Source organism: Leuresthes tenuis, unplaced genomic scaffold (genome assembly GCF_036924035.1).
Source record: "Leuresthes tenuis unplaced genomic scaffold, fLeuTen1.0.hap1 SCAF_1, whole genome shotgun sequence".
NCBI lineage: Eukaryota > Metazoa > Chordata > Actinopteri > Atheriniformes > Atherinopsidae > Leuresthes > Leuresthes tenuis.
The window spans coordinates 9,009,163-9,022,723 of NW_027325355.1; the positions used below are offsets into that span (position 1 = coordinate 9,009,163).

Consider the following 13,561-nt stretch of genomic DNA (forward strand, 5'->3'; position numbering starts at 1 on the left):
TATGAGTCATTATTTTCAGTTGTTCACAGACAACACCAGTGTTTATTTTCACAACATCCAGTCAGACTGCGTGAAGAAGGCGTGACAGTAGAGGTGAGAAACAAGAGCAGCACTACGACATATTTATTCCAAATAAAGCCAATACAGAAAATTATTAATATTTATATTTTTTTTTCCATTTTATTCAGGGGCGTCACTCGGTCTTAAGGACGGGGGGGCTTAGCCCCCAGAGAGGAACAGGATGTGAGTGAACGTAGCGCACAAGCGCAAAACATCACAAACAGCTAAAAAAGGCAGAGAAAATATTTATTATTATTATTATTTCAGTCTGTTTCTTTAATACAGTACAACAACTATCATAGGTTTGCTCAGTAACAGCATGTTTACAGCATTAACAAGAAAAAAATGGCTCCAATTGCGAGTTACTTGGTGGATGGAAGCATCAAAGAAATCCGTCTGTTTTTAAGGGTGACAAATGGCTCTATCACTCTGTTGTGACTCAGATGCTGAAGCTCGTCTTTTTCAATTGACATGACTCCAAGACTGTGAAGTCTTTTCTGAGCCATTGTTTGAGGCAGGCAGGAATGCAGCCGACGCAGTGCACTACAGGACGTTCCACATGAGCAGCTGCTCACAGGCACTGTTAGGGATGGTTGCCTTCAGAGAGGGAAACATGTCTGTAATCTGAGATAATAAGAAGGAGGGTTTGAAAGAGGAGATGAAGCATCTGAAGCTGTCAGACTCCTCCTCCTCAGACTCAGTCTGAGAACAATGTGGAGTTAAAGAAAACACAGGCATCTGTTTTAAAGGACTCACTGATGTTATGACTGGAAATCCAAAAATGATATGAAATTTGAGTATTTTATCCATGAAATATCATTGTGTTCACCTTCTGATCAAACTGTTTCATCGTTCTTTGGGATGTATCTATATTGGCCACTAAGTTACCTTCAGTTATGACACAAGAACATTTACATGAAATTCTCCTGAAGGGCAACAGCTCACAGAGAGGCTGCAGTATCAGTAGCTCCTGCACCAGGAAATTATTTTCCTTTAGAAAATGTATTCCTAAATAAAGCAAGGGTTGTCTGTGAAAACACTAAAATAATTTCCTCTCTATTTGTGCCTTTTCAGTAACTGTTATAATAAACATCAATACTCACATTATAAGGACAGCAGGAGGCTGAATCTGTGAAATCACTGTAAAAGTAAAACTTACAATGAAAAGACAAACCCACAGAGTCACCTGATGAAAAAAAAACATACAGAGTGATAAAAGATGCTTCTACAGGTCTGCAATGAACCTGTTTGTCTGGATTAAGCCTGTATTTTCCATCCTGTTTGTTTGTGATGGATGAAAGATTAACATTTAAATCAGCTGATGGTAAGAGAATCAAGGAGGTTGTTTACAGACAATATATCTGTGGGTGAACATCCAGCTTCTGTTTTCCAGGCAAGAAAGTTTCTGACACCAGAAACTTTGTTTTCAGGTCAATGCTGTAGTGTTTTGCAAGTTCATTCAAGTGTGTGATTCACATTCAGGACTGCATGCCTGGATGCCTTTCAGTAGCCCTGCCAACCATCCTATCCACACAAGGGAAAAGTAACTCTCTTTTCAATGCGTGAGTTGTTTTTATTTCAGTGTGTGAAACCTGCAGTTTCCTCCAGCACAAAATCTGATACCCACAGATACTGTGAGTGTGACACAGGGCTTTGGTTCTCTCATGCAGCTCTGTGGCAAATGCATCAGTGCGTTTGCCCTTAAGTGTGTCACACACTGCTTGTTTGCAGATCAAAGCTTCTGCCAGGTCTACAGTCTCTTTCTGAAGGAGGTTGCGGAGTCCTTCGGTTACAGACAGAAGTGACTGAAACATCAGAAGTGCATTGACTGCTGAGAACTTATGGAGCTTTTCTCTGAGACCAACAGCTCCAATGGCAGAAAGGCACTCTCCAAAAGACAATGTCTCAGGAACTGTAGATTGTGGCTGTTTCTGCTTGAACTAAGCTGCCAACAGCAGATATTATAGTCAAACATTAAAAATAGCTTCTATTAACTTCAGACGGAGAAAATAACCTGCGTCACAAAAAGATGGAAGTTTAGTTTCACTTTCAGCTTGAGTAAAACTAAACTCTGAAATATACATCCAACAAAGAGTTTAAGAGCAATTAAAAAACAGTGTTTACTTAAAGCTTTATATAAATTTATCCAAATAATTCTATCAAAATAATACCAAGAAAACCGAGCTTTTCTTGATAAGTTCAGGAAACTTTAGTGATATTAAGTAACTTCCCTCAAACACATCGATCAACATGTCTTCTACTGAAGTTACTAAGATAAAGTCTAATATTATATTTAAAGTAACCTTTATTCAACCAGGAAGTCTCACTGAGATCAGAGAGCTAATGCAAGAGTCCGGATCATCATCTGATCTGAGGAATCTTATATCTTTGTGATTTTAAACTGGATGAAGAAGGAATTACTGAAGATAATCTACACTGTCAACACATTTGCCAAGAATCCTTCTTCCAGCCGACAGCTTCAAACAGTTAAACACAGTGATGGGTGAGAACTAACTTCCTGCTCTGAATCTGCTCTGTGAGCAGAGTTCACTTTCATCCATGTCATTAGTTTCTGACTCTTCTTGTCACAGACGCCACGCTCAGTCTCTTCTTCTCTGTCTCGTTATTTTGTTGTGATGTCTGTCACCGGCTGATGGAAACACCACCCATTACTGTCCCACCCATGTAGGCTGAAAGCAGTCCTAATGTTGGGAAGACTCACAGTGATGGAACAGAATAAGTCGCTGATAATCACCAGAAAATATATCAAAACCACGGTTTAAACTGGGATTTGTTCTGTGCAGGAGCTCTGTAGTTTTAGTGCTGCGACAGATGCACCAGATGTGTGCAGGGAGACTAAAAACATATGTCATCATGTGACAAACTGTGAACACATCAGGGTGACATCTCTCAGGTCTGCACAGCAATCAGAGTCATCCTGGATCCAGCTGTCTGTGTAAAACTGATACTGATAAAATGTTAAAAGTCTCCTGTGTTTCTGTATCAGCTCCAGCAGCGGTGCTGTAATGGTGATGATGGGATGAGACATGAATACCACAGTTTTTCATATTTACAGTTAACTGGAGTTGATTTATCTATTGTCAGGAACCAAAATAAAACTAAATTGTAAAAAGCTCAGGCTGAGATTAAGACTTCTGTGTTGTTCGGGTCGGTTTCGTCCCAGTTACAAAAATAAGATTATAAAGCAATAATTAGAGCCACAGATGACATCATCAGGGCACTGTCAGCCAACACACTGACAGCCAGCTCCTCTCCTCATCATGTGAGCTTTAGGGGATTCTCATTTTGCCTTGTTATCCAGTTTACCTGCACAGAAACAGAACAAGCAAAGACGGGCATGTCCACACATGTGAGCTCATTTCAGTGTGGAGTTGGTGACCTGCAGAGTGCACATCTCCAATGTGCAGCATGCCAAAATGAAAAGAAGATTCTCAGTGAGAGAAGTTCTGGATAATATTTCTGGTGAAAATGAGGGAGAGGACACAGAGCAGCATGGAGATACGGATGAGCAGGTTTCTGAGGAGGAAGACAAAGTGGAATATCATCCAGAAGACACTCATCTGATGAGTCAGATGAGGAGGTCACCGGTGCTGAAGCTGCTCCTGCTGAAAGACTCAAGTCCAAAAATGGTAAGATGTGTTGGAGCTCAGTACCTCGTGATGTACATGATGGCAGGGCAGCTGCTGCAGATGTCATCAAAATGACTCCTGGAATCACAGGGTTTGCTGTGACCAGAATCAGTGACATCAACACATGTTTTGAGCTATTTATGCCATTAAAAAGAGTCAAACCTTGAAGGAACAAAACTCCATGGCAACATGTGGAAAGACACTGATGAGGAACACCTGGATGCTTCTTCTTTTTGCTGGAGTGCACAGATCCTGCAATGAGGCCACTGATCGTCTCTGGGACGCATCAACAGGAAGAAATATTTTCGAACAATGTCACTTCAGACCTTTCAAATGATATCAAGAGTCCTCAGATTTGACAACAGAGATACCAGAGCAAGCTCTGACCAGCCTGCTCCCATCAGGGCTGTCTGGGACAGATGGGTGCAGCTCCTTCCACTGTCTAATGTCTTGTTTAATGTCCAATTGTTTTCTCCTCATACATTTTTTTGAACAGGAAAACATCTGAAAAACCTTTTAAATCATTATGTTGAGAATTCCAAAGTTTGACTCCAGCAGCTGAGATACACATTTGTTTTAAATTGGTTAAATTGGTTGTCCCAGTAGAGGGCCTGTGTAGAAATCCCTCCGTTAGCTCTCCTATAGCCGCAAGTAGCCACATAACAGCACCTATGAACTAACAGAGCTATAGTACACGTTTGTTCATTCATTTTTCTTAAAGTATTGGTGAAATTAAGACAGATAATGTCTTATTTAGAGGCTGCATCATCCATTAACTCCATTATATGGATATACGCTGATTGCGAGTTTTCTAAATAGCTCCCGAAGGACGCCGACTTTCGCCAAACTCTTCTGTGAGTAGATGAAACGTATTTCATGCCAGAAATAAGGTCCAGGTTTTAAAATACAGGAGTTCCCCTTTAAAGCAACTCCTCTCACACCAAAGCTATTTAACTCTGAAAGTTATATTGAATGATCAATAGTGTGAAAAGCTTTCTTCAGCTCAATGAATGGTTCATATGGTAAACTTCTTTCTGTCCGTTGCAGTTGGGATTTCTTCTGTCACCTTCATTATTGCTGCAGCTGTAGACCTATTTGAACCCAAACCCATATTGACTCTCATTCAATAAGCTGTTGTTTTCAATAAAACTATCTAGTTTCTGAACAAACTGTGAAAGTATTGATATTGGTCTGCAGCTGTTAAAGCTATGTCTATCTGATGTCTTTAGTTGAAACATGTGATCACCTCATGACACATCAGGAAGTTGATCAGCTTCAGCTGCTGCTGATTGGTTGGCAGACGCCTCAGTTTCTCTTTGGCTCTCAGTTTGCTGTTTCCTGGATTTCCTGGATCTGTTGACATGTCCCAGGTACTTGTTGTGTTTGATCCTCATACATTTAACTTTGTCCTTAGAAAGGATGAGTTCCATAAAGAGAAACAGGGACTGCTTTTGCATTTGACACAGCCTATATCATGCCAATATTCATTTGGGACTGCAGTTTTTGCTTTAGTTTCAGACTTGTTATTAGACTGGAATGTTGAGGAGTTTCTGTGACAGATAGGCTCCAGTCCCCCTGAAACCATGATTTAAAGAAAGTGGAAGGATGGAAAGTTTTGGGGACATTTATTCATTCATTCCACTTCAGCATTTCTGTTTCAGGGAAGATTCCAACTTTAATGACATTTTTTTTTTTTTTATCAGATTTAATGTGAAGTTATCCTGAAGAAAATTAATATGACCACTTATAAAACAATAATGGACTTTTAAATGAGTTTTTCAAAGAGGTAAGTTATGGTTGAAATTTCTTATGGCTTTGATTTAGATTCAGTTTGATGGTCAGTTCACCCCCAGACGGTGCAACTTAACCCCTGACCCGGATCAGCTTAGCCTTAACCTGGGGCAAAGAGGAAGCCTTTAGCTTATAATTCACTTATAAAAGGTGACAGTGGTGTAGATCCTTTACAAGCACTGATGCCACACTGAGAAATATTCAACTCCCAGTAAAAGTTCTGCATCTAAAACCTCACTCAGGTAAAAGAATCAAAGTGTCATCAGCAACATTTACTAACACTTCCACCAGTAAAAGTATTTATTCTGCAGAGCAGCTCTCAGTGTTTGCTGTTAGATATAAAGTTGCCTGTTTGAGGTTTCATAGTGCCTCTGTTTTTGAGAGAGCTTCTTTTGTTTAAGTCTGCCTCGTTAGGAGAGCGTGCGAGTTTCTTATCTTTAATAGCTCTTTGTTTTCCTCCTGGAGTGGAGAGGCTTTTGGTTTGATCATTTTCACAGCTGCACTCTCCTCCTCCATAGTTATTGAGGAGAGTGCTCAGGAGTTTCACAGCCCCTTTCTTTGCTCTGTGAGCAGATCATCAACCTGTTGTTTATATGAATAAACAGTCTTGACTTTGAACTCGACCCTGCATCTGTGTCCTGAGGCCTCGACTAAATCTTGAGAAATATTTTTATTTAGTCTAAATTGAAGTTTTAGACTAATCGTCGAGCAAATTGTTGGTCAGGAACATCCCTCGTGGGTCCAACTCGCCTCAGCTGAACTCAGATGGATCGTCCCGAGAAATCTACAGTACATCCGATGTGATAGAAGTACAGCCTACAACCCCTGTAGAGCTTCTGTTGCTGCTCTCTGTCACAGCTGTGGATTGTTTCTCCAGTCAGTAACTTGTTTGCTGCTCTGTCAGATAATGCAGCGACACGTGTTTCCTACAGACTGTCACAGACATTTTTGTGCTGTAGCTTTTGAATGCTGCTTTATCGACAGCTTAATTTAACTTAAAGCAGCACTTTGCTGCTTGTTTCCTCCTCTCTCCCCCTGCTTTTTCTGCCTGTGCTTTTATAAAAGTGCTGCTCTGTTCTGTTAATAAACCCTTTCAGTTTACAGCCTCTGAGGCTGTTTTTACTTCTCAGACCATCCTGAAAAGGATCATGAGGCCGATGCCAGATAGTGAGGATGAGCACAGCAGCCTGGAGGAGATGTGCAGCTCAGGCTTTCTGAGAGACCACACTGAAAATGCTCAGATTGTAAATGTTCTCTCTGAGAAACAGACCTGAACAATGTTCATCTCCTAAAGCTGCTGCTGATTCTTCACACTGACTCCATATTTCTGAAACCTGGTGGTGGAAAATCTACCCGGTAACATGATGGAAACATTGTTTTATTTTACCGCAGAAAGACCAGTTTCTTTTTACAGGTGAAGCAGAGATTCTTTGATCTTTGGGTAAACTTGAGAAAGTTCTGCTGTTCAGCATCTTATTGGCAGCTTTAAATACTTCTGACTGTGTCTCTGTGGGCTCCTCTCAGGAACTGCACCAACTCCTGAAGCTGTGGACAGGTTGGAGTATACCTCCCCAGCACCTGTATGCAGGAGTTCCTCCTGAAATGACCACGCCTGTAGCCTCAGCCTGCAGGACCTGCTGAAACTGCCTCTGAAGAGCCAAAGCTAGCAGACATTCAAAGAAAAGCTCCAAGCGTCTGTTAGAAGTACAGACTTTGGCTTTGGAATGATCTGATGTGAATAATGTGAGAAACTGAGCGTCTTTAAGTTGAACATTTCAAAGTTGTAGCAGTTAGTCTGTTCCTCTGTTTCATGCTGCTCATTGAAGGCTGTGGAGCAGTGAGCCATGTTAAGGCTTTACCTCATTAACTGGAAGTGTGTGAGGTTGGTAACAGTTCAGGAGAACTGAGAACAAACATTTCAGTCTGAAGTTTTATTTACAAATGTTAAAGTTTGGTTAATAAAGACGATTGAACATGAAGTGTTTGGTGCACTTTTCCATCCAGCAGTGTGTGAACGTTGGTGAACTCGTCCAGTTCTGCTGTGGTGCGGCTGCATAGATGTGGAGTGCATCCATGAAGGGAACATCGGGGTCAGGTGACCTGGCCATGTTCTCGCTCAGGTGTCCTTCAAGCTGCACTTGGGCTCCTTCAACTCGGTCCGTTTCACCTCCGAGGTCATCAGAGCCGTGTGCTCCATCCCAGTCAGTCCCACAGTCTGCCTCCACCTGAACACAAATAAAACACCATCACAGTTTTAAGCTTATTCAATATTTTGTAGGCTTTCTGGAGACTTAAACAAAAGCTTTGGCATCTTCAGATGTTTCACTGAAACATTTTCAGTCCCCTCACCGCCGTTGTTAACTCACCATTAACCGCAACCAGGGTTTCAAAAAATTATGGTTGTGCCAATCAAACTTAGAAATAAAAAAGACAAAAGCACAAAGTAACAGTTCTCTACAAGTAGCAGAAATTGTTAGAACATCGGCATGGTGAACTGCAGAGCAATGTGTTTGGAAGGAATGATCAGTCCTGGAATGTAGACCTCTGGGACAGTTCACTTCCGAGTGAGAGTTCAACATCCATCTCCTCCTCTGCCTCTAACAGAGCAGCAGTGTATGTGAACCATGCTGCTGGCGTTCTCTCCGTCTACAACATCATCTCTGATCCACTACTGCGCCATCAACACCACATTCACTGAACCTCTGCATCCTGGATTTAAATTCACACTCTATGTGCCTGGTTCTGCGTTGAGTTTAGAACAAAGACTCTCTTAATGTCTGAGAAATACCCCGTAGAACAGAAAGCTCAGTACATTTACATTTTGTTTCCCTGCAGCTCAGCTGAGACCATTCAGTTGATGTCAGCTGCAGTTAGTTTGCTGCACATGTGACAAACTGTGATATCAGAGAGGAATCACTGAGCTGCAATCAGCCAAGATGAATTTACTTAATGAGCAGAACTTATGATGATGAATGAAACAGAGCTGGCTCATATTTTCTGATACTTTCTTGGAGCAAAATGACAAACTCAGCCCATTTCATTCTTCTAAGCTGCTGTAAATGTGCTGCAGTAACAAACCTGTTGTGAACCAATTTTTGCTCACAGCTTGACTTTGTCTGTCAGCGAAAGAGATGAAGAACAGATGGGATTCCCTGCGGAGGCAGTACACCAGATATAAGCAATGGTCTCCCTCAAAAATTATTAATTATCGAATTTCTGACCGGCCGTGAAAGCATCATCACAGTGAGGACGTCATTTTCTCGTTAGTATAGTGGTGAGTATCCCCGCCTGTCACGCGGGAGACCGGGGTTCGATTCCCCGACGGGGAGAAGGAATTATTTTTATTTTTACAACTAAATGATTAAGTCTGGAAATATTTGCTCCCCACTTCTTTGCTGATGCCTGACAAAACGTAAACATCATTCCATAATTATGCATCATGTTTGAGAGAGTTCAGAATCACAGGAACAGCTTGAGAAAGTAACTGGATTTCTAACGATGAGATTTCTGGACATTCTATATCTTTTATTGGGTTGAATGAAAATTCATCCCACCTGAAAATCTCTCAGCAGTGTCATTTGTGGCCTGCAGCCCTCCAGGTCTCTGCTGCAGGACGACGGCCCTCTGAAGATTCACAACCACTCAGTGGAGGAGCTCCTACAGATTTACCACAAGGTGGTTGATGACCTGCTGCCATCTGTCTCTATCAAGATGCAACTCTTTCAGATGAATGGTCTTTACAATTAAAGCTTCGGGAACATTTTAATCAGTGAAGACGGGCTTCTGAATGTGGATGTGTCTTCTGGGACTGGAGTGCATCCTTCCCTTTATGACATTTACATGAACCAAAGCATCTAAAAAATATCTAAGAAATCTATCTGATAGCAAATAATCTGTCTGACACAAATGTGAGTTCAATGGTTAAATATGATCAAATCTGGAAATTATTTCCGACATTTAAGTTTTGATAAATAACTTATTTTTCTTTTTTTTTTTAAATCAGTAACAACTTTTGTCTCCACCATCTGCCTGCAAACAAATCCACCAGCAGCTTTTACCAACTGACTGCAAACAACTCCAGCCTCCATCCACCAACAGCTTTACATTCATCATTTAACCCTAACTTTACACCTTTAAACCAATCTTACACACACATACATCCACTGGAAAGTTATCAGTGAGCATGATTTTCCTTCTTTCCTTACAGATCTTAAAGATATCTTTTCTAAATCAACAGTAGATGGACTTTTGATGTTGAAGAGTCCAGGGTACAGTGGGCTCAGTAAAGCATCATAGCAGAGTGGTTAGATGAGGTTTGGGTTCAGTAGGAGCAGGACACATTTAAATCAGTAACATACAAAGAAATTATTTCTATATTTGAACCAGGCTTCCACCTCCATATAAGACACACACTCTGTCCTCATACAACAAGCAGATCTTCTGTTGAGGATGTCTTTACAGTTAACATCAGTACACACTGCATGTTGATGAAGATTCTAAGTCATCCAGGTCACAGTAATCTGAGGAGCTCACATCCTTTGGCCTAAAAGGCCTCGAGCACAGAGCGAGATAAGACCAGAGTCAGCCACTCTCGAGATAAAGTTCCTTAAGTAAATAAGTTTATTTTAGTTTTTCTTTTGGTCAGAGGCTCTGGTGCTCTAGAGTTACACCAACTGTTTCTGAATGTTAGATGCAACACCTTTAAAATCTGTTTTATCTTCATGCAAACAACAGCTAATCTTAACTGTCCTGTAGTTTGTAATGTGTCAGATCTCCATTTATTCCCATCTCTTTTGCTGCATTTTTAAAACTTCATTACATTTGTTTTGTAGTTGATATTGAACCACCAAACCAGCCAGCTCAGAAGACACAGTATTAAGCAGCTATCAGATTGAGTGGAGGATGTAAATTACTGCAACTCAGGTTACAAAAGACTAAAAGTTAACCCTAGACAATGAGTAATCTAAAGTTTATGTGTACAAATGCAGAACTTATAGTTGCTCGTTCATGCCGCTTTACATTACTAAACATAAGAAAGATCAGACCATATCTAACCCAACATGCCACCCAGCTCCTGGTGCAGGCCATGGTCATCTCCCGCCTTGACTACTGCAACGCTCTCCTAACTGGTCTCCCAGCCTGTGCTGTGAAACCTCTGCAGATGGTCCAGAACGCGGCGGCGCGTCTGGTCTTCGATCAGCCTAAAAGAACACGTCACCCCTCTGTTCATTGAACTCCAGTGGCTGCCCTTAGCCGCCTGCATCAAATTCAAGTCCCTGATGTTAGCCTACAAAGTGCTTAATGGAACGGCTCCCATCTACTTGAATGCTCTTGCAAAGGCTTATGTCACAACTGGGTCCCTCCGTTGGTCCCAGGATTGTCGTCTAGCAGCTCCTACACCACGCCTAAGACAATCCAAACTCTTTTCATGTGTCGTCCCACGATGGTGGAATGACCTACCGAGCACTACCAGAACAGGGGCGTCCCTGTCTATCTTCAAGAAGCTCTTGAAAACCCAGCTCTTCAGAGAGCATCTCCTATCCCAGCACTTACCTTGTACTTCCCTACCCCCTCTATCTCTGCACTTTATCTTTCTGCACCTCCTTCTATGCCTGCACCCTATCTCTACTCTGTCACCTCTGACAGAGTCGGACTATTGGGTTCCTTCTATGTAGTTTATTGTTAGCTTTTTATATAGCTTGTTATATCTTCATTTGTAAGTCGCTTTGGATAAAAGCTTCTGCTAAATACATAAACATAACCATAAACTTATCTTGCTTAAAAAAACACCAGCATTTCGTGTTCATTTTGTTTTCTTCCCTTTGAAATACCTGAACTTATCATCTCTTGATCAGTATTTAGGTTTAGAGTTGAAGAACATCTCCTTAAAGGAGGCAGAGAGCTGTCAGAGGAAATCCCTGTAATGGCTGTTGAAAATAAAAATATGAAATTAGTTACAAACTGAGTGGTGTACTCATAAACTCAGACCTTAAACACAGATCCAATAATAAGAGAAATGTTCAGCTTTTAAAGATCTTTTGTCAGATTGTGCTTCAATTTCAGAGCCAGTCTCTCAATGTCCTCATGTGTAGTTTTGTGGGTGTGACGGAAACTTTAGTAATGCACAGAGTCAGTTATTTTCTTCTGAGGATATAAGAGGCTTTTAGAATAAAATCTTGCAAGAGAGAACAACACAATACAAAATACAGAGTTGTTCTGACAACTGTGGCAAAGACACTTCAGTTATAATGCACATTGTTGCGTCATCACTCCTTGGGTATAGTTGAGTGTTCTTATCAAGTCTACCTTTCCTCCCCAACCACAGTCAAGGTTACACAGCTGCAAGTACCAGCTCCCCTTCTATCCTCTTTAAAGTGCAGCTTTATCACAGCATACGATGTCCTCGGGAGAAAAGAGAAAAACAGGATATGTTGCTATCTTCCAGGAGGCCATCTGCAGGTTATACACAGTAACACTGAGTACAATGCATGTAAGAATTAAAGGCAGAATTTAGAATGTAGGCAGGGAACACCTCGCCAGTCCATCACAGGGCCACACAGAGACAGACGGTGCTAACCACCACGCCAACGTGAACCATACCTGAATTCTATGTGAATAAATCCTTTGATCTTTACAAGAAAAGATCTGTTTTTCAAATTTTAATTTTCCTTCCGGCTGGGGGGGAATTAGGCAGAACACCTCATATTTAGAAATATGAGGTGAAGTAAAGTTCTTCATAGAGGAAAAACAACACCTGAAAGGATTCAGGCATTAAATGACAATTCAAACTGTTGGAAAATACTGTTTAAATAATGAGATCAAAAGTTTCAAGCATCACACACCAAAGAAAAGACCCTTCCGAAAGTTAAAAAGTCATTTCTTTATTGTGATGATGAAGAACATCCAAAAAAAAAGCAACACGACACACAAAACAGTCATTTTGTTTGAACTGAACGTGCAGCTGAAGACAGTATTTCAGAAATGATGTTCAGTGGTGATATGAGCCACGGCATCATCATAGTCCAGTCCCTCATCTTCCTCATTTTGTGGAGATGTTGTCATGGAAACAGGTGGTTTCCTTCCTGCAGAGTTTAGAATACATTTTTCTTACTTTTGAATATTTGAAATCATTGTAATGTAACACGTACGGCGTTTCACAGTAATTATTATCAATAATTATTATCAATAATTATCTAAAATAATTTAATGACTTAATAATCAGCTCAACCTTTTAACTGAAGCATGAAAAATAATGAAGATGTAGTTAAACTGAAGAATGAAGTCTGATGGTGTGAACGCAGGAGTTTGATTAAAGAAGTAACAGTTTTAAATGAGCTCAGTTGGAAGCAGTGTCTCAGTCATAGTTACATCCTGTTATGATTTTACAGCAATAAGCTGCAGCTGTGCTGTTAGTAAAGTCACTCCTGATTATCCCCAGGTCTGCTGCTTTGTGCTAATTTGTTGACTGCTTCAGTCATCGCTGAGATGAACTGGTTGTTCATAAAAAACATGTTGGTAGAACACTTGGAGACTTCCCCTGACTCTTGAGTTTTTAAATCACCATGATGTCAGTGTGAGTGGAGCTTTACCTGTTGGTCTGTGTCGATACAAAGACACCACGAGGACGGTGGAGATCAGGTACGGAGCGCAGACCAGGATGTGGCGCCACGTCCAGCGCAGTCGGCGTTGGTTCAGAAACCTTGAGAGCTGGAAGAAAAACAAACACAAACACAGCTCATCGGAAGTTCTAAAATCCCATCCGTTAACAGTCACATCACGAAACAAACGTCATCCTGTACCGACTAAACGAGGAGCACTGTGTCCTGTGGACAACAAACAGGAAGGTTGTTTGTGCAGCTCTGTTTTTATAAGCATACAAAGTCTTTGAGTTTCAGACACCCATAAAAAAAGGCTCTTAACCTTTTGGGGCTTGTCCAGGATTTGAAGATTTTACCTTTCTCACCGCAAATACAACTAAAGCTCGAGAACCCAACAGGTTTTTGATTGGTCAGTCAGGTATTTCATCTCGAAGGCTGTCAAAATGTACAATAGAGACCAAA

The 13,561-nt window shown here is 41.0% G+C and overlaps 2 protein-coding genes across 2 annotated transcripts in view; one reads left to right on the forward strand and one right to left on the reverse strand.

The window, feature by feature from the left end:
* The window catches only part of LOC140291438 (uncharacterized), an 873,052-nt gene that overhangs the window by 444,205 nt on the left and 415,286 nt on the right, over positions 1 to 13,561 (reverse strand). The window lies entirely within an intron of this gene.
* LOC140291873 (NLR family CARD domain-containing protein 3-like) overlaps positions 1 to 13,561 on the forward strand; it is a 323,587-nt gene that overhangs the window by 271,179 nt on the left and 38,847 nt on the right. The window lies entirely within an intron of this gene.